Source organism: Hydra vulgaris, chromosome 01 (assembly GCF_038396675.1).
Source record: "Hydra vulgaris chromosome 01, alternate assembly HydraT2T_AEP".
Taxonomy (NCBI): domain Eukaryota; kingdom Metazoa; phylum Cnidaria; class Hydrozoa; order Anthoathecata; family Hydridae; genus Hydra; species Hydra vulgaris.
This window is the reverse complement of record NC_088920.1, coordinates 15,634,606-15,656,919: the sequence shown is the minus strand read 5'-3', so window position 1 is coordinate 15,656,919 and position 22,314 is coordinate 15,634,606. Positions and strand designations below refer to the sequence as shown.

The 22,314-nt window shown below is 26.9% G+C and overlaps 1 pseudogene; it reads left to right on the top strand.

Annotated features, from left to right (window-relative positions):
- The first annotated feature begins 10,292 nt into the window (after positions 1-10,292).
- Positions 10,293-17,490, top strand: LOC136074147 (NADH-ubiquinone oxidoreductase chain 5-like; annotated as a pseudogene).
- The last annotated feature ends 4,824 nt before the right edge of the window (positions 17,491-22,314 follow it).

Here is a 22,314-nt window from a genome sequence, read left to right as displayed (position 1 = left end):
TGCTTTTTGGAAACATATACCCTGGTTCGATCACAGATAATGAATTAACAGAACAATCTCATATTTTAGAACTAGTTGAGAAAGAACACGAAGTTATGGCAGATAGAGGGTTTTCAAATCAAGATTTATGCGCTTCAAAAGGAATATATCTGAATCGACCATGTCAAAAATCAAACCATCAGTTCCCACAAGCTGATGTAGCAGGTAATTTTGATATAGCTTCTACCCGTATTCATGAAGAGAGATTCATAGGATGCGTACGTGATTGGTCAATTCTTAATGTGGTGTGACCGGTGCAAAGAATGGACTTACTTTCTTCAACATGGAAAATGTTATGTCATGTTGTAAACCTTACAATGCGCCCCATCGGGCCAAAGGCAGAATCTTGTAATTAATAATATTTTGTGAATATATATAACCATATAAAAACATATTTTATTGTTTTATCATAATTTTAAACATTTATATCAATTTTAATAGAAAAGTTGATGTTTTTACAAGTTCTTTAATAAACGATCTAAGTGGTTTTAGTTCTTTAAAATCCGGAATTTTCCCCAACATTATTTCCAAGAGTAGTGAGCAAAGAATGTTCATGATGTTGCCAATTTTTTATTGGATTGAAATGCAAAATGCTATCTGATATTTCCTTGATAACTGACATCAGTAAATTATTTAGTTGAATAATAAAGAAATTTGAGTTTGAAGTTTCAGGATGATAAGATTGTAAAATGCATTATTTAGATTTTGTACATAGTAGTGCAAGCTGAGCCTGCACGTAATACTGAGGTTGGTTTTTTAAATGGGTCAATGGACTGTCACTGTTTTTTGCTCGTGTTTTAATTTCCAAAATAGTTTTATGTGACACAAGGCTATCTGGACTTGCCCCATAATTTAAATCATCTGGGTGATAGAAAAATCCACACATTTAAGGAGAACATTTCGACATCTTTGCAAAGTGCAATAAATTCATATTTATAACCACGCTCAAAATTTTTTATGCTTTGTGTGTTATAGATATCATTTTCATTTAATCCTTCCTTAACTATCTTCCAATAATTTGCAAATTTTTCCTGTCCATATATTCCTAGCAATGCTGGTAATCGACTCCCCGTTATTTTCCCTTTTCTTGTGTCCATCCACTCCTGGGTATTTTGTTTGACATTAATATGATTTGTGTAATGTCCTTGTGATGGTATCAGATTTATCAAATCAATGCAAATAACAGGATCCTCATTTAAATGTTGTTTATTAATTTTTTTTAAAACAATAACTTGTTCAGGCGAAACTATGATTACCTCGATGTTTACTTTATTTTGATTTAGTATTTGCTATATTGTTGGTATTTCACTATAATTATCTTGGCATTTTTGTGGGTTTACTGCTTGTTTATTTAAAGTACGACTTTTTGCATTTATAGAACTTAACTTATTGAATTTGGATTTAAAACTTTCAGGGTCATATCTAAATCTTAAGTGCCCCATTATTGAAGATTCATATCCAAGATCTATTGAACAAAGAGTATCATATTCGTGTCTTTCAAAATTGGGTTCCTTTTTCAGCCATTCCTTAATTTTTTGCTTCATTTTTAAAACACCTCTTTTAAAAGATGAACTTTCTAAATCTGGTGGAGTAATTTTTAAGTTTTCAATTGTTCTTTTGTTTCTTGCTGATTTTACTTTAATATGAGATAGTGGGACTATTGGAATAGAACCTTTTTTTGATCTTTTATGTCATTTCTGTATCACTTGTGTGCACGTTAATTCTAAAATTGTTATCTTTGTATCCTCATAATGCTTTAAATAAAGAAGGATAGCTAAAACATGACAACAAAGCCCACTACGACCAACGGGGCATTCACAATAACCTTTACGAGGTATCCCTCCTACAAAAAGTAAATAAGCAGGGCGTGCATCATGGCTATAAGATTTTCTTATGAAAGCTCTTACATATACTATATCGTTATCTAAAAGTATTTTAACTGATATAATTTTTCTGCTAGTTAACATTTGGTATGCTTTTTGCTGTTGTCCAAATGTACCCTCTCTTGTATTGAGTATGTATTCTTTAAAAAGTTCAGAGTTTACACAAGGGTAGAGGTTTACATGTGTGGTATCTCGTCTACATGTGTGGTGTCTCGTCTACATGTGTGGTATTTCGTCTTCATGTGTGGTATCTCGTCTACATGTGTGGTATCTCGTCTACATGTGTGGTATCTCGTCTACATGTGTGGTGTCTCGTCTTCATGTAAGCTTGTTTTGAATAAGTAGTTTTTTTTTGCTTTTAGATAAAGTTTCTTAACTAGTTTTGGATATGGTAAGAACTTCAAAATTCTGCCTTGCAACTCTATAACAGAGCCTGTGACACCCAGTCCGTGGTTAACAAGCCATTCAACACAAATCTTTCTTGATGCAGTTGAAATGTTACCTACATTAATATTTAATTCCATTTATAACAGTAATAGTAAATTAGTTTATTTTTATATTAGCTATATTTTGCTTCACTTTAAACTGCCATAAATGCAAACAAACGCAATAAAATTTTTTGTCCCTACAGCTCAATTATTAGTACCCAGACCTTCCCGTATGAAACTTGCTAATTGTTAATTGAAATTGGAATTTGTTTTAGAATTTTAGGGGGATGGTTTGAATTCAAATATATAAAAAATTTTTTCGTCATTAGGCTTTTTATAGGAATTTTCTGAGAGGTTAAATGTTTACATATATATATACATATAAATGTATTGTTCTTAGAATGTTCTCTTCCATCAAAGCTCTTCTAAATATAAGTCTTTGTTCCTTTAAATTCAATAGTTGGAAAGATTGTTTTACAATTGCGGCAATATTGGTATCCAACACTTCCTTAGGGCGTGCAGTTTTAATTTTATTGCCCTCGATCATATATTGGAGCATATTTATACCAAAAATATGTTTGCATATTAGCAATATCTCACCTACAAATAAACTTTTAATATTTATACACGGCAACTGAGTCATTATAATGGAGTAACATATAGGTTCATTAAGTAGCCTGATAAATAAGTTTAATTTGTTATGAATAAGAATGTTCGATACAGAGTCTACTTGGAAAAATGAATTTTACTAAGCTTAGAAATATTAAAAAATGATTTTAAGACAGATCGTCCAACTATATCAATATTCTGTAGAAATTTATTGATGCAATCACCCAGGGCTAATCCGTATAATAGCGTTGGAATAGCTGGGAATTAAATAAATAAATAATCGTAGCAGGCTGGCAAAAGCGAATTCCGTTTCTTATAAGAGCTGTTGCAACAGATAAAAATTGCTTTGTACGTTCATTTATATTTGTTTTTTGGAGTGTTGCCGTCATACTTTTGTTCTTATTATCCCAAAGGAAACCAAGATGTTTTAAATTGCTTTGAAACTTAATAGGAGCGTCGTTAACATAAACCACGTTATTGATAATCGAGTTTACTCCAGATATTAAAAATTCAGTTTTTTCTGTATTTAGTTTGATAAAGTTAGATATTCCATACTTTTGAACGATGTTAACAAGATTTTGAAGACCAGATATAGCAAACTTAATAACTTTGCAAAACTATATCATCCGCATACGCAATGACACCAGTGTATACCCCATTTATTGAAGTTCCTACTTTGGATTCTGAGACAATTTTCTCTAAAAGATTGGGGGGGGGGGGGTTGGTGCGGCGCTGGGCCCCCTGCGTTAGCCACAGCAGGGGGTGCGCCAGTGCGGCGCCTGGACTGGGGGGGGTCGGGTGATCCTCTTTTAGGGGAGAAGAAAACCGAAGAATTTTTTTTATTCCCTGTTTTTAATGGGTTGAGTGATTTATAAAAGGCAGTTCGTTAAAAGTATTTATGTAGGAAAATTTTTAAGAATTTTAATTATTTGATCCTCTAAAAGAAGAAGAGTAAACTAATGGAAAGTTATTTGGCTCATGACCAGAATATAAGGGTTCGATTCCTTTCTCTTTATTTTTAAGTTAAAGATTTAAATTATAAAAATAGAATAATCAACAAGAATAATATTAATAATATTGTTATAATCTTTTCATAAATGATTAGACTTAAAATGAACTGAAATATCTTAGTAATTATAAAATAACATTATGAAAGTAAAGGCGATTGAAATCATAATTTTTTCTTTGAATTTACAAAATAAAACAGTTGATTATATCTATAGAACTAGTATTGTGAAGGAAATTAATAAATAATTTATATTAAAAAATGAAAATCATTCACCTTTTGTATAATGGGCTTATAAAAATATAATTAGCAAGCTATAAGGCTAAATAATTTATAAAGTTAATTATTCCCGAAACTTAACGATCTAATTGTGAATAATTTATAGAATGAACCAATAAATGATAAAATTTTTTGGATAATTTGCAATTGGCAGTGAAAAACAAATCGAGTTAAGAAATAGCTGGTTTTTCATGAAATTTATATAAGTAATTTTTTTTAAAAAAAAGCAGTTATTTAATGCAAAGATTATTTAACGAGTAAAAAACAATTTATATCCAACATCAATGAACCTTATAAACACTTAGAAATAAATTTATGATTTAGACAAAAAGCAAATAAGCTTAGAATCAGCTATATTTTAAAAATTACGTAAAACTTTACTTTAGAAAAATTATAATTTTATAATATAGTCAATTATTATCATTTTTGTGGAAAATAGTAATGAAATTTCTTTTAATACATTATGAAAATTTTAAAAGAGTAATAATATAAGCATTAGTAAAATTAAATTTATCCTATTTTTTTCTTAATTTAATAAATTGATTAAGGTAATACAATTTTTCAATTTATAAGGAATATATTAATATATTTTTCAAGAAAATTTTAGTTCACATTTTGTAAAAATCTAAATCAAGTTGGGATGAATAATAAATTAATTTTTTCTTAAGGAACTCGGCAAAATAAAATATCGACTGTTTACCAAAAACATAGCCCTCTAAAATATTGAAGGTGAAACCTGCCCAATGATATAAAAATAATTATAATCTAATTTAAATAATATTAAATGGATGCAGTAACTCTGACTGTAATAAAGTAGCATAATTAGTTGTCATTTAATTGATGGAGAGAATGAATGGTTACACGAATTTTTCACTGTCTTAAGAAAAATTTTTTAAAATTGAAATAATAGTTAAGATGCTATTTAAAATTGTAAGACGAAGAGACCCTATAGAGCTTTACTATAAACTTTTTTTTTAAGTAATAATAAAAAATTATTAAAATTAGAAAGTTTGGTAGTTTAGTTGGGGCGACTGTTTTTTAAAAATAACAAAAATAAGCAATATAATAAATTTATTTATTGTATAATTAAACAATTTAACAATTACTATAGTAGGCTATAATGACCCGCTATTATAACAAACAATAAATAACGATTAATTAATAAAAGCTACCTTAGGGATAACAGGATAATTTTGTTTTAGAGTCCTTATCAAAAACAAAGTTTATCACCTCTATGTTGAATTAAGATATCCTAATAATGCAGTAGTTATTGAAGGTAGGTCTGTTCGACCTTAAAAATCTTACATGATTTGAGTTCATTCCGTCGCAAGACAGGAAGGTTTCTATCTACAATTATAAAATTACTTTAGACTTTTAGTACGAAAGGAATAAAGCTTCATTTAGTCAATTAAAAAAACTAATAAAATTTTTTTGAAAGAATCTAAAAATTTAAAGTAATTATTTAATAAAGAGGGTCGATTAAGTAGATCAAATAGTCTTCAAAATTATTAGTATTGGTTCAAATCCAATACCCTCTGTTTATGAAAAATTTACCATTTTTAATAAGTTTTTTCACTTGTTTATTATTTAATAATTTTATTTATAAAGACATTCCTGAAACAAATCAACTTTCTTTTCAGGAAAGTGCCTCATCTTGTAGTAATAATTTAATATTTTTCCATGATGATACTATGTTTTACATGGTAATTATTCTTGTATTGGTAGGATGATTATTATTTTCTGTAATTATTAACAAAAATTATAATAAATTTTTATTAGAAAATAATTTTATTGAGATTGTGTGAACATTAATACCTGCTATTATATTAATTATTATAGCTATACCTTCTTTATTTTTATTGTATTCTATTGATGAAAATGTTGAACCTTCTTTAACTGTAAAAATAGTTGGTCATCAATGATATTGATTGTATGAATATTCTAATTTTTCACCAAACATAGAATTTGATTCTTATATGATTCCTACTGCAGATTTAAATCAAGGTGATTTTAGATTACTTGAAACTGATAATGATCTTGTTTTGCCAGTCAATACAAAAATTAAATTGATTGTTTCAAGTGCTGATGTTATTCATTGTTGAACTGTTCCTTCTTTAGGTGTAAAAGTAGATGCTATCCCAGGTCGTTTGAATCAATTAAATTTTATTATTAATAGACCTGGTAAATTCTTTGGTCAATGTTCAGAATTATGTGGTCTTAATCATTCTTTTATGCCTATTTCTATTTACTCTGTTTCTCAAGAAAAATTTATAAATTGATCAATTAACAAAACTTAAAATGTCTCAATTAGATTTATCTTTATATTTCAATCACTATCTTGTTTTACTATTATTATTATTTTTATTAATAATTTTATTAAGTTTAAGATTTTTTAATTTTTTTTTGATTTTTAATATAAGAAATAAATTTATTTCAAATAATTTAGAGTCAAATAAAAATAATTTTAAACAATTTTCTATATTATGTAATATACTAAAACTATAATGTCTTCTTATTTTGATCACTTTTTAATTATTAAAATTTTTGGGTTTTTATTTGATTCTCATTTAATATTAGTATTATCTGTATTTATAATTTTCATAGCTTTAAATTTTAGTTTTATAATCCCCTCAAGAATTCAATTGTTTTTTGAAATGATTATTAACCATTTTTTTCAAATTGTAAAAGAAAATTTAGGAAATAATTCTCAAATATTTGTATTATTTCTATCAACTTTATTTTTTTATCTTTTATCAATTAATTTACTAGGATTTTTTATTTTTACTTTACCCCCTACTACTCATATTTCATTAACTTTTGGATTGTCGTTTTTTATATGATTATCAATAATAATATTTGGATTTTTTAATTTTAAAAGTACTTATCTAAGTATGTTTATGCCAACAGGAGCTCCTTTAGGTCTTTCTCCTTTATTAGTATTTATAGAATTAGCTAGTCATATTTCTAGACCTATAGCTTTAGGAATGCGTTTAGCAGCTAATTTAACAGCTTGTCATATTTTATTAGCTATTCTTTCTGATTTCATATTTAAAATGATATGTTTTTCTTCTTCTCTTTTAAATCTATTTCCACTAATGATTATAATATTTATGATTATATTAGAAATAGGTGTTTTAATTATTCAAGCTTATGTTTTTACTCTTTTGTGTTTAATTTATTTAAAAGATAGTTTAATCTTACATTAATGGAAAAACATTATCATCCTTTTCATTTAGTAAACCCCAATCCTTGGCCATTTTGTATATCAATGGGCGTATTATACTTAACTTTAAACACTGTTGCCTATTTTCATAAAGGATTTTATTATCCTTTATTATTAAGTTTTATTTTATTAATTTTATTCATGGTTTTATGATTTACAGACATATATATAGAATCCAGTTTAGAAGGGGCTCATACTAAATTAGTTTTAACAGGTTTAAAATTAGGTTTTATATTATTTATAATTTCAGAAATATTATTTTTCTTTTCCTTTTTTTGAGCATTTTTCCATTCTAGTCTTTCTCCCTCTATAGAAATAGGAATAAATTGACCCCCTTTAGGGATAATAACTTTAAATCCGTTTTCTATTCCATTATTAAATACTATTATTCTTTTATCATCAGGAATAAGTGTTACTTGATGTCATCATAGTTTAATTCAAAAAAACAGAAATCAAACTTTAATTAGTTTAATAATTACAATTACTTTAGGTTTATTATTTACATTTTTACAAGCTTTAGAATATTTAGAATCTAATTTTTGTATATCTGATTCAGTTTATGGTTCCATTTTTTTCGTAGCCACAGGGTTTCACGGAATTCATGTTATTATTGGTACAATATTTTTATCAGTCTGTTTGCTTAAAATTTATTATTCTCATTTTACTAATTCTCGTCATTTTACTTTTGAAGCTGCATCATGATATTGACATTTTGTTGATGTTGTATGATTGTTTTTATACATATGTATTTATTGATGAGGTTCCTAACTCTTTCAGATTGGTATAATTAAAGTTCGATTCTTTAACTGTAATAATTTTCATGATCTTTGATTATAATAATTTATTAATATTTTCACTTGTAGTTTTTGTTATATTAAATTTATATTTAAATAAATATAGTTTTTTTTGTTTAATACCATTAATAACTTCGCTTATTATAATCACACAATTTGTCAAAACAAATTCTTTTTTGTGAATTAGTATAATAATATTTATTATCATTTTAAATAATTTACATTTAAAATTAGAAAATCTAATCTTGTACAGTTTTATTTTATTATCGGTAATAATAATAATACTATCTAATAATTTAATAATACTGTATTTATCTGTAGAGATTCAAACTTTTTCTTTATTAATTCTTATTGGTTCAAATAGAAATAATATAAAAAGTCTAGAAGCAAGTTTAAAATATTTTATTTTAAGCAGCATTTCATCTGGATTTTTTCTCTTGGGTCTTGCTTATTTATTTAAAATTTCAATCTTATTGGATTTAAATTTATTTAATTTTGTATTTAATAGCACATCTTCTTTTCATTCTTTTGGTAACTCTATATTAATTCTTTCTCTTCTATTCAAATTAGGTTTAGCTCCTTTTCATTACTGAATTGCTGACATTTATGAAGGATCAGATCTTGTATTGATACTATTATAATCTTCTTTATGTAAATTATCTATATTCATTATTTTATTAAAATTTAATAATAATTTTGAAATGCTTATGCTTTTAGGAGCATTATCAATAATTATAGGAACTATTGCTGGATTTAATCAAACTAAAATAAAGAGATTAATAGCTTATAGTGGTATTTCTAATTTTGGGTTTATCATTATAGCATTAAGCTTAAATAATATAATAGGTATTGAAATTTGTTTATTATATCTTTTTATTTATTTATTTACAAATTTATTTATAATTATGATATTAGTATTATATAAAAATAATATAGAATTTATTATAGAACTAAGCGGATACCTAATGAATAATAAAATTTTAACAATTGCTTTAGTTGTAATAATTTTTTCTATAGCAGGAATTCCCCCCTTTTTAGGATTCTTAAATAAATTTATTCTTATTTCTACCTTAATAAATTATAACTATATTATAGCAGGAAGTTTATGTTTATTAATTACCTGTATTGGAATAGGTTTTTATTTAAGAATAGTAAAAATACTTTTATTTCAAAATAATAACTTCTATGTTTCTTGAAATAATATTATTTCTTTAAATAGAAATAGTTTATATCTGAATTTTATTTATTTAGGTTTTATTTTATATTATACATTGTTTTACTTATTAAACCCTAAATTTTTTATTTCTTTCTTAATTTATATATTAAATTTATAACATGATTTTAATCATAATTCTTTTACCTTTATTTAATAGCATATTATGTGGATTATTTGGTAGATTTTTTGGTAATAAAGGAGCTAAATTAATTTCTTTTGTTATTATCATTATAACACTTATAAATTCTTGAATTGTTTTTTATGAAATTAATTTTAATAATAACTTTTTGTACTATAATTTATTAAATTGATTTAATTTAGGATTATTAAATAATTCATTTAATCTAAAGTTTGATTTAATAACCATTAACATGCTAGTTTTAGTTATTACTGTTTCATTTTTTGTTCATCTATTTTCTTATTCTTATATGGAAAATGACCCTCATTTACCAAGATTTATTTCTTATTTATCATTATTTACTTTTTTTATGATTATATTAATATCAAGCTCAAACTTAATTCAACTTTTTATAGGATGAGAAGGAGTCGGGTTATGCTCATATTTATTAATTAATTTTTGATATACTAGAATACAAGCTAATAAATCAGCAATTAAAGCAATGGTTATAAATAAATTAGGAGATATTGGATTGCTAATTGGAATAATATATCTATGAATCTTTACAGGATCATTTGAATTCAATGATATATTTATAATTTCTACTACTAATAATATTTCTATACTTTATATTCCATTATTTTTCATTTTAATAGGAGTCATAGGAAAGTCTGCCCAATTAGGCTTTCATATGTGATTACCTGATGCAATGGAGGGACCTACACCAGTTTCAGCTTTAATTCATGCAGCTACGATGGTTACAGCCGGAGTATTTTTAATTATCAGGATGTCACCTGTATTTGAACTTTCATCTACCGTGTTAATCTTGATCATTATGATAGGAAGTTTAACTTCCTTTTTTTTCAGCAACTATAGGAATGGTTCAAAATGATTTAAAAAAAGTCATAGCATATTCTACTTGCAGTCAACTAGGTTATATGATAATGATTTGTGGTTTTTCTTTTTATGATCTAAGTTTATTTCACTTAATAAATCATGGATTTTTTAAAGCACTATTATTCCTTAGTGCAGGATCCATTATACATGCTATATATGATGAACAAGACATGAGAAAATACGGTGCTTTAAAAAATTTTCTACCTTTAGTATTCGTTTTTATAATTATAGGATCTGTAGCATTACTAGGGTTACCGTTTTTATCAGGATTTTATTCTAAAGATTTAATTGTTGAAGTAGCATTGTTTTCAAATTTTTTATCTTTTTCTGTTTGAATTAGTATTAGTGCTGTACCCTCTAAAAAATGAAGCGTTGATTTGATGTTGATCAACGTTGATTTTGCGTTGATATTAGCGATCAACGGCGATCAACCATAAATGGATGTTGTAGCAACAGCAATGTTATCAACAGCAAATCAACGTTTATTTACAAACACTGAGCGTTCGTTGATTTACTGTTGACAAAAAACAAATTTATTGAGCCGTTTACTAACAGTAATTTGCTGAGCATTTTCTGCTGGGATTTTTTTTGTTATTTTTGGTGGTTATAAAACGTTTGTTCAAATTTTAATTGTATTATACGGTATAAAATGAATATAAACTTATTGAAAAACATATATTTTATTAAGTAATTATTTTTTCAGTTCTTGAATAAAGATTATCCTAATGAAATTAGGGTGGTTTTTTAACTATTTGAGGATAATAGAACATCTTAATATAAATATTTTAACAATTTAACATGAAAAAGTCACAACTTAGCAGCAATTTGGCTTATTAATGCTTATTATAATAACATTACTATTATCATAGCAAATTATTAATGGCTGCAAGTATTTGCCTGATAAATTCTGACTGCAAACTTAAATCATATAGTACAAAATGCAATTTAAATTGATTTTTTCTGTATAAGAGTAATAATGCCTTTATTTTTTTTTCTTTTGTGATGTAATAAAATAAAGATAATAATGCCTAAATATGACAGAAGCCTATATATGAGAGAATTTATGAAAGAAAAACGAAATACTGAAAAAAGAATAAAATATCTTCTTGAAGAGTGCAACATTGTTGGTAGAGGAAATTGCGTTCATCTAGATTTAGACATTCAAAAGATTTTTGAAGTTTCTGAAGATGTGCACAGAGATATATTGATGTTTTCAATCACTTCGCCAGAAAATAAATTTTGTTTAAGTAAAGTTGAATCTAATTATTGTGATGTTGACGACATTGCATTTAAAAATAGTTTATACAGTAGTATTGATACTCTAACTTCAACGAAAGATTTTTTATATGAGTGGTTATTAAAATACTGTATAAAAGATGATGCTTTAAATGCACTTTTATTTCACTTAAATAAATTTACTCCATCTATACCAAAATGCTGGCAGACATTACAAAAATCTCTTCAAAAAGTTAATGTTTTATATGTCAGTGGAGGCGATTATATATATCTTGCAGTTAAAAGTGCAATTGATTATTACATATCAACAGTTGGAAATAAGGAAAAGCTTGATCTAATTGTAAGTATTGATGGTGCACCTATGTGCAATAGTAAAAAGACTTCCATTTGGCCTATACTAGTTACAATTAACAGAAAAGGATCCTATGCTGTTGCAATTTGGCATGGTCAGGGAAAACCAAACAATTTGGATGAATGCTTTGAAGATTTTATTCTTGATATGAAAAAATTGCAAACTAATGGGTATAAACAGCTGCTGGTGACTATTAAAGCTTTTGTTTGTGATGCGTCTGCAAGAGCATTTGTTAAATGCATTATAGGGCATAGTGGCTATCATAGCTGTGAAAGATGTATGGCAGTTGGCACACAAAAACATGGCGTAAGATTATTGGAAACGACTACTTTACTTTGTACTGACATGGCTTTTAAAAATAATTTTTATAAAGAAGGTCACCAGCTTGAGAGTCTTTCTCCACTTGTTCAGTTAACTTTCCCAATGGTAACTGAATTCCCATTAGACTATATGCACCTTATATGTCTTCGAGTAGTTAAAAAACTTCTAATAAACTGGTGTAAAGGTCCCCGATGTATTAGAATAAGTCAATCTGTTAAAGACAGTATTTCAAATGAACTCATAAATTTACGAAGTTATACACCATCCATTTTTCAACATAGACCACGCTCTTTAAATGAACTTGAGAAGTGGAAAGCAACAGAGTTTCGATTATTCTGCTTTATGCTGGACCAGTTGTTTTAAAAAGGAAAAATAAATAAAACTATGACTTTTTTATTTCTCTTTCAATTGCTATGCACATACTGCTTTCTAATAAAATGGCCAAAAATGAATTGTTAGTGGCATTTGCTAAACAGCTGCTTATATAGTTTGTCAGAGAAGTACACATTTTGTATGGGGAGATCTTGGTAACATACAATGTTCATAGCATGATTCATTTAGCTGATGATTGTGTTAACTTTAGAGAGAGTCTTGATCATCTATCAGCTTTTCCTTTTGAAAACTTTTTGGGCTGAATTAAAAAAATGGTGCAAAAATCACATCAGACTGTTGCCCAAATAGTGAATCAATTAGATGAGAGAAAAAAGTTGGATATTTTTCTTAGAGAAAGGAATGGTAAAGAAATTTCTGCCCAAGTGGTAAATAAAAAGATCACATCAAATCTATGAGACAGAGTTTATTTTATTCAAGACAAAGGGTTTATTTTAGTAGAAGAGGTTTTGGTAGATCTTGTAAAATGCAAGGCTCTAAATCCTCATTCAGTTCGAAAGTTGTTTCCTGGTTGTTTTGAAACATCTTATTTAGACGTTTGTTATGTAAATTTATTAGCCAACCTAAAAACAATTTTTCCGAAAAAAAAAGAACTTTTGAAGAAAGGCTTGATGATACCTGTTTAAAAAGGTGGTTATGCTTTTTTTGTGCTTAGACATTGTGATATTGCTTATGATCACTGATTTCTTGAATTAAAAACACAAACTTTGATTATACTTGCAGACCATCAATTTTTAAAGAATGTCTGTGCATGTGTCATTTTGTAAAATTTGTTGTAAATTTGTCAAATATGTAGTTCATTGAACAAATTTAAAGTGAGTTTAATGCATTTTAATTTATAAATTTTTTGTGTGAAACAAATATCTGGTATGCTTATAGAAATAATAAAATATTTACACTGGTGTTTTACATTAATAAATCTAAAAAGCGTTTTACAAAGTTCATTGTTTTTAATCTCTAATGTATTTTTAATTTTATTTTGTAACTTATATAAGATTGTTTAGAATTAAATTGCACCAGAATATTGAAATTTCATTTGCCATTGTTGAACTTTAAATGGAAAAATTAAAGAAGTGGAAGTGATTGCTAAAAGTTGGATGAAAAATGATGGGAAATGCTTCTGGCTGCCATTTAAAAGTTCCGCTGCGATTCGTAAAGCTGTCACAACCTTGCAGGCATCAACCTCTGATTGGAAGATATACCTTGCTAGGATTTTATACACTACAGGTTTGCATATTACTATAAAAAAATGTAAAATAATTGAATTAGATATTGAACTGTATGTTTTGACCAGGGCACTGAAGAGGATAATCATGTGCTGGTGCAAATTTATTTTAGGCCTGCTTTACAATATGACTATAGTCTCATTTAATATCACTTATTTTAAATCCAATATTCCAACGGGCATTTGTTTAAATTATATGTTCTGAATGTCTTTAGAATGTTTAAAGATGATTTCCAACGATTAAAAAAAGTTTTTTTAACTATGTTTTTAGTTTTTTTTTTTAACTTTTAGTGTTTTTTAAAAATTAAAAAATTCATTAATTTTCATGGGTTTTTCATTAAAATTCATTAATTTTTATGCGGTGCACCAATCGCACTCCATTCTCATAGGACCTGCTTTTGCCGCAAAAATTTCAATTACATCTTCATTAGATATTGATAAATGATTTTATGTACATAGATTTGTGTTTATGAAGAAGCTCAGTCACACTTAGAGAAAGCAGCAGATACTTCAAATATTGAAACTGACATCGAAGAGAAAAAAGGGACAAAGCAAAAGTAAATTTTACTAAAATTAGTTTTTAACAAATAAAAATTTTGCAATAAAGAATTACACAAATCATGCACTTTTTTTGTTTATAAAGTAAAGTTTATATTAAAGGAGAAAGACAGCAATGACATTTTGTGAAAGTGATTAAGATATTGTGATTGGTGATGAAGAACTATACGGAAGATACTATTTTGATAGTTCAAATAGCTAAAGAACATCTAACGTGATTCCAAATATAGCAGGTTAACTATTTTTGTAAAAGTAAAATAATGGTTTGTTAAAATAAAATGCTTTTTTTTAAATTGAATTATAGATGTTTTTAAATCAATATCAACTCCCCATTTACACAGTGAAATAGCAAGCTTTTCAGTTGCTGAAAATAACAATGACTTCTCGAAAGAAACTAATCTACCTCAAGGGAAAATGATGTTGTCTTCAAATATATTGGTAAAAAAAAGTCCTAATGTTGCTTTTGTTCTAATTAAAATCTGTGTGCGTGTGCAGTAAAAAAATTAATAGAAATCAGAACTATATGTTATAGAATATAATTTTGTTGACAAATATTTTATAAATATATGTTTGTTGACAAGTTTAAATAAAAATCACTATATAATGTTTAAAAGTTTTATTTAATTTTTGCATGTATAATTTATCTATACCTAGGTAGAAAATGGCTCTAAAAATTGTGTTTTGGATAAAGAGGATAGCAAAGAAAAACATTTGTCTTGCCAGGGTAAATTAAATAAAAGTTTTATTTATTTTTTCCATTTAGGTAATTTTTCATGGTTAATTTTTTACAAAATATTTTACATAAATAATAATAATATTGTTTATTTTACTACATTTTTTTTAAAAGATTTTCAAAGAAGATTTGCGTTGAGTTGCGTTGAGATGGCAAAAATAGTTAAAAGAGAAAAGTGATTCAAGAGTCAATTTTAAAAATCCATGTATTGAAATTAAGATAATTTCATTCATATAGAATAAACATAATATATGTTCTGACCCTTAAGTAATTTTTATTTTTTTAATAATAGATAAGTTCTCTTAGTCGTTGTGGAGGTAATATAAATCGGCTTTTGCTTTCGGAAAGTTGTTGATGAGCGAGGACGCTGGGGCCTGTTTTAATGTCTCGGGTGGTTCATTGAAGATAAATTTTAAAACATACACCCTGAATCATATGATAGTGGGTAAGAATGGTTTTATGCATTTTTTTAGATTTTTTATTTCACAGTTTTGTTTATCCTAGTCAGTCATTTAGGTAACTATTTGCTATAATTTCTGCAGTTTGGTTTTTTTCAAATTTGATTTGAATTTTTGATTTAGATGCGATTACACGACAGTATCATGATGCAAAAATTTGCGAATGTTATTCAGGCATTTCGAAATTTTTAAGTCAATCAGGAACACGACTCAATCGAAAAGTTTTGAAAATGAACAATGCTGCAAACGCTAAATAAATTGTTTGAAAATGTAAATTTTGTGTTAAATTCAATAAAAAAACTTTCTTAATGTAGTGCCTACTTTCTTTCATTATTCTTTTGAGTTAGCTTTGAATTGCTCTATCAATAACTTTTTTGCTAAATCCTTTATTTACAGCCTGTTTTTTACAAAACAAATTAAGATTTGAGCAATATGTATAAATTTTATATACAAATATTTTATATATATATACATACATAATATATATATATATATATATATATATATATATATATATATATATATATATATATATATATATATATATATATATATATATATATATATATATATATATATATATATATATATATATAAATTATAAATCAGTAGAAAATCACTCAACAAAGTTTTTTTTCATTTAACACTGTGTTTCATAAATAAAAAGACTCATCAGAAATACTGAGTTTTTTATTGATGAGTGCATTTCTGATGAGTCTTTTTATCGATGAAATACAGTGTTAAATGAAAAAAAATTTTCTTAAGTGATTTTCTACTAATTTATAATTGCTTAGTTCTTTTAAGAACATTGAGCACTCTATTTTGTAGAATACATTTTAAAGTTGTTTAAATATATATATATATATATTTCGTAAACTGTTGATATATATTTTTTTGATATATGCATCAAAAAGCGATATCAAAATACCGTCGGCTATTATAAAAATCAGTGTTGAATCACCAGGAAAAAATGATTGTTTATTAAATGTTGAAAAGCAACATTCGATCAACGTTTTTTGTAAACACCAAATCAACGTTGATAAGTGGCTAACATTTTGGACAAAAAATCAATATGGAATCAATGTTGACGAGAAACATTGAATCAACATCAAATCAACGCCTCATTTTTTAACGGGTATTTATTACAGCCTTTTATTCTTTAAGATTAATTTATTATACATTTATTAACAACCCACAGCAAAGTAGAAGTAATTTTTCTAATATTCATGAAAGTGATTATAAAATTATTATTTCATTAACTTTATTAACATTATTTTCTATTTTTTCTGGTTGTATGTTTCAGTTCATAATTATAAAAGATAATTTTCCTAATATGGTTTATAATATTAGTAAATTACTACCTCTTTTTTTTGTATATTAGGAATTATTATAGCTACAGTAATATTTACTAATTTAAATAAAACTTGAAACGTTATTTTTGTCAATTATTTTAGAAGTATTTATTTATTTTTTATAAATAATTGATATTTTGATATTTTAATCAATTACATTTTTTCTAAAAAATTAAATCCTTTAGGTTATAAAATTACTTATAAACTTATAGATAATCAAATTTTAGAAAGTTTAGGACCATCTTATTTTAATAAAATTATAGGTATAATTTCAAACAAATCAAGTAAAATTTATTTAAATTCTATTTATTCTTATATTTTAATTACATGTATTTTTTTTATATTTTGCATTTTAATTAATATCAAAAATTAAAATCTATTTCTTAGGACTAGCAGGAATGCCTAGAAGATATGCAGATTTTCCAGATAGCCTACTTACTTGAAATACCATTAGTTCTTTAGGTTCTATTATTTCTATTATAGGAGTGGTTTGATTTATTTATGTAATTTTTGATGCTCTTTATTCAGAAGAGAGATTTATTTCTTGAAATAATTTAGACATTGAAAAAACTAATACTTTAGAATGATCACTAAATTGTCCTCCTAACCACCATACTTTTAACGAACTGCCTTTTATAAATCACTCAACCCATTAAAAACAGGGAATAAAAAAAATTCTTCGGTTTTCTTCTCCCCTAAAAGAGGATCACCCGACCCCCCCCCAGTCCAGGCGCCGCACTGGCGCACCCCCTGCTGTGGCTAACGCAGGGGGCCCCGCGCCGCACCAACCCCCCTGAGACAATTTTCTCTAAAAGATTTTCAGTATAATTATTGTAAAAATGAGGCGAAAGTATGGACCCTTGTCGAACTCCCTGAGACAACCTAAACTCTTCTGATGTGCATCCAAGATATGATACATTAGCAGTACCTGCCCGATATAAAGATGAGATGGTATGAACTACCGATAGTGGGATTTTTTTCTGATGATATAGTTTCTCAAATAGTAATTCCCAGTTACAACTATCAAAAGCTATGTTAGCATCTAAACTGCGTATATATACAGGTGAATTGTTAAGTTTATAGTGTTTTATTGTTTCACTCAGAAGAAATTCTGCGTAAAGGGTAGAGCTATTTTTTCAAACCCAAATTGATATGAATGATTCTATGTGATATCTAGACACATGTGTACGATAAGATATTCGAGAAGTTTCGTAAAAATAAGTAAAATACTGATTCCTCTGTAGTTATTTGGATTTTCCAGTGATATTTCATAAGACTTAACTAATGGAATAATTGTGGCGGTTGATAAACATTGGGGAACCTTTCCATTTGTTAACATGCTGTTATAAAAAGAAGCGAGTAACATTAGAAGACTGTTACTGCGAGAGTTTTTAAGATGTTCAGCACTTATTTCAAAACAATCGTAGGATTTATTATTTTTAAATTTTAAAATACATTTTTTAATATCAGCTGTTGAGATAAATTTTGAATTAGGCTCTTTACTTTAATGTGGAATTAGTTGAGGATTAAATTCGTTATTTGTATATTGCGGCGTTTTAAGTATTTTTTAAAAATGATGGCTAAATTCTTCAACGATTTCGTTTTTGTTTAGCAATTTATTAATTGTAAAGAGTCGAGTATTTTTTTTATTTTTTAATTTGCGAATATTGTCCCAAAACCTTTGAGGGTTAGTATTACGTCGGTATTCGATATTTTTAGTTTTTTCGTAGAGTTTTTTGTTATGTGCTGCTTTAACAGCTTTACGGAAGTTTTTTCGGGAATAGATATATCTTTGTAGACAATGCCTTCTGACTTGTTATAATCGGATTTTTGCCATTGCTTATAGTGAAAGGATAGGTTATCTTTATATCTTTTAAGCTCTGGTGTCCACCAAGGTTTTGAATACTTACATGTCTCTTGTTGTCAAAAACACAGTTTTTTGATTTTAGAACATGTGATTTTAATTTCTGCTTTTATTTTTTCATCTATAATTGCTAAATGCTATAAATAGATTATGATTATAAAAATCAATAAACTTTTCATTCGTCCATGCATGTTTTGGAACTGAATCATACTTTTCCATTATATTATTTATTTCCTTAGATAAGCTGCTACCTCTAAAGTTGATACTCGTGGATACCGAAAAGTGATCACTAATGTTAAACGGGGAAGGGGGAATAACTTGACAATTTGTAAAACATAGCTCTGTATCTTTTAACTTGTAAAACATAGTTCTGCAAAGATGCTATATGGTCAATGTAAGAAGAATTCGAAAGAGTTTTATGTTGATAGGTTTAGGTAGGACGAGCACCGTTGATTATATCGACAAAAACCAACTCATTTGATTTAATAAAATTTGTGAGATGTTTAGAAAGATTGTTTCGTGTTTTTGTTGTTACGAAATTCTAAATCATATATTTTATAAGGTAATAACTGAAATTCTCCAGATATAATGCATTCTGCTTCATTCTCATAGTTGTTCATGATAGAGGTAATTGTTTGTAATTGAGAAGAATATTTATCGTACGATTCATTATTGTTACAACAGCATGAAAGGTAAACCCCAATAAAAAGTAAATGAAGCTTGTTTATTGTGATTTTTATTGCAAGAATGTTTTCATCCTCATGCATTATATGAAAAGACGACATATCCTTTTTAAAAAAGAATGCGTTTCTTCCATACGGTCTACCGTGTGAATTTTTTTCTGCCGCATGAAAGATAACATTATGTGTTAGTAATACAACATTATCTAACAGAAAACTCTCGATGTTTAGCAGCCAGTGCTTATAAAAGTATTTTTTTTCAAACTAGAATCCTCTGCAAAGGGGCAAACAGGAACATCTTGCAGTGTATTTATTTGGTTTGCGGAATGATAATTTATTGAATTTGAAACAATAGATTTTAAAACTTCTTGTGGTTTACAATTACTTGCGTTGATATATTGTGACACACAATGATTTTTCACAATTTCGCTATTTGTTTTTAGTATTATGTCGTATTTTCCCTGTAATAAATGTAAATCTGCCCTAATTTTTTTTATTTTTCAATTGTAATGCCTTTAAGCGTTCGATAATTTCTTTTAAGATCAATGTCATATTTATATCTGACAATTGATAAATTTGTGGACTAACTTATTTGGAGATAGAAAGCAATTTAATGAAGTCCTTATGAAGTTAATTTTCCGCTAAAGTAATCGACATCAGATAAATATCATCAAGACAGGTTGTTATCTTATACCCTTTCTAAGATTTTTTTCACTGAGTGTTCTGCGTCTAGAATAATGTTTAGCAACGAGAACTGCTCCATTTAAAAGCGCTCCAATATTTCTGTAAACAATTCGACTCTTAATTTAAATTGCGAAAACCCATTGGTAATGACATCCTTTGGATGGGAACAAATTTCCTCTACATTTATTATATAGTTCTCTAAAATATTGTTACTCGACTGTATTGTTTGAAACAACTCACCAATTTCTCTTGGCGCCATATAACATAAAGTTTAAATACATCGAAAATAAAAGCTTGTTTTTTGTTTTTTTCTGATATAAATCTCTTCCGAAAAAAAAACACGTCTGTTCGCCGCAAAAGCAAATGCGTATCTTTATAATATATAATATAGTATAACATATTATTGAATTGTTATTTATTTTACTTTTATTCAAACTGGTTTTAAAATATACATAAATATTACGGTTTTTGTAAATTAAGAGCCATTGTCTGAGAAATCTAGGCAAAGTCTGGAAGTGATGTCTTCAAATTGCCCTCATTTTCAGATATTTTGTAAAAGACAATGAAAGTAGGCCACTGGTAAATTTTTTTTAGAAAATTCTTATTTATTTCGGAGATATTGGGTTCCAAAAATTAGCCCATTTTAAGAAAATTTTACGCTTGGAATGCAATTGCTACTTTGACGAGCAGTTTTAGCAACATGAATATGACAGAAATATTTCTTTTTAATTTTTTTGCTAATCTGGGTATATTTCTACAGTAAAAGTAAAAATTCAACATGGTTACATTTTTGGTTGTCTAGAAATCATGGTCCAAAACCATAAAGTTTGAAATTTTATCCTAACTTTGAGCTCTTATATCTCTTAAGGCTAATACTTGCACGTAGTTTTCTTAGGTGTTTTTGAAAGACACTAGGACATACATTGATTTTATGGAACAAAAATTATATTAAAACAAGGACCTGGGAAGGAGTAACCTGCCAAAAATCACTTTTTGCGTTCAACGCGCTTTGATAGATTACCCATAACAACCGTGGCCTTAGATCTGCCATGAACAGTATAAGTTATTTAGTTTCCTTAAACATGCATCTTCCAATATCTGAAAAAAAATCCATGTGCTTGGGTGATAAAAAGCCTACAGAAGTCCTAGAAGTAGTCTTATTTTGCCATTTTTATATACTGAAAAATACCCTAGCAACGGCATAGGTATGCTTAGTAACGGCTACTTTACAGCCTTAATAGTTAGTACAGTAACTAAAAATTTTAATATAATACTTTTTTTATAGAGGAACTGTACAAGAGTACTTGATAAAAACTAGTTTTTTAACTTTATCAATAAAAGAACCATTAAACTTCAAGATCAACGTTTTCTCCGTTTAAAATTGATGGGAAATACAGTTTTCTAAGAATTACAATAAAAATATAAGAAGTTTATTAATGGCCAATCTAAATTTCCACGTTGTCAATATCGTCTTTTGAGAGTGAATAATCTCCTCTTTGATAAGTTTGTGTTGGTGCATCAATCTTACAAACAACATCAAGAGACGAATATTGGAGAATACTTTCTTTGGTTGGCCACTTAAAGCAGTTCTCTCTGGGTGCAGCATAATATTCTATACAAGAAACATAAATATCATGATCATTGACCTAATAGCTGAGGTAAAGATAAAGTGACGTCTAATCACAACTGCTTCCTAAACATTCTTTGAAATTAGTTAATAGGGTTAATAAACCAATAATATTGTAATACATCAATACTTTTTAATAATACTTTCTTTAATAATACTTTTTTTATAAAGGAACTGTACAAGAGTACATGAAAAAATACATATAGCACTTAAAATAAATACAAATAAAATTATATATAAATAAATACAATGTTTTATCTAATATAATATAATATATTTTATCAGGTAGAACAATATATATATATATATATATATATATATATATATATATATATATATATA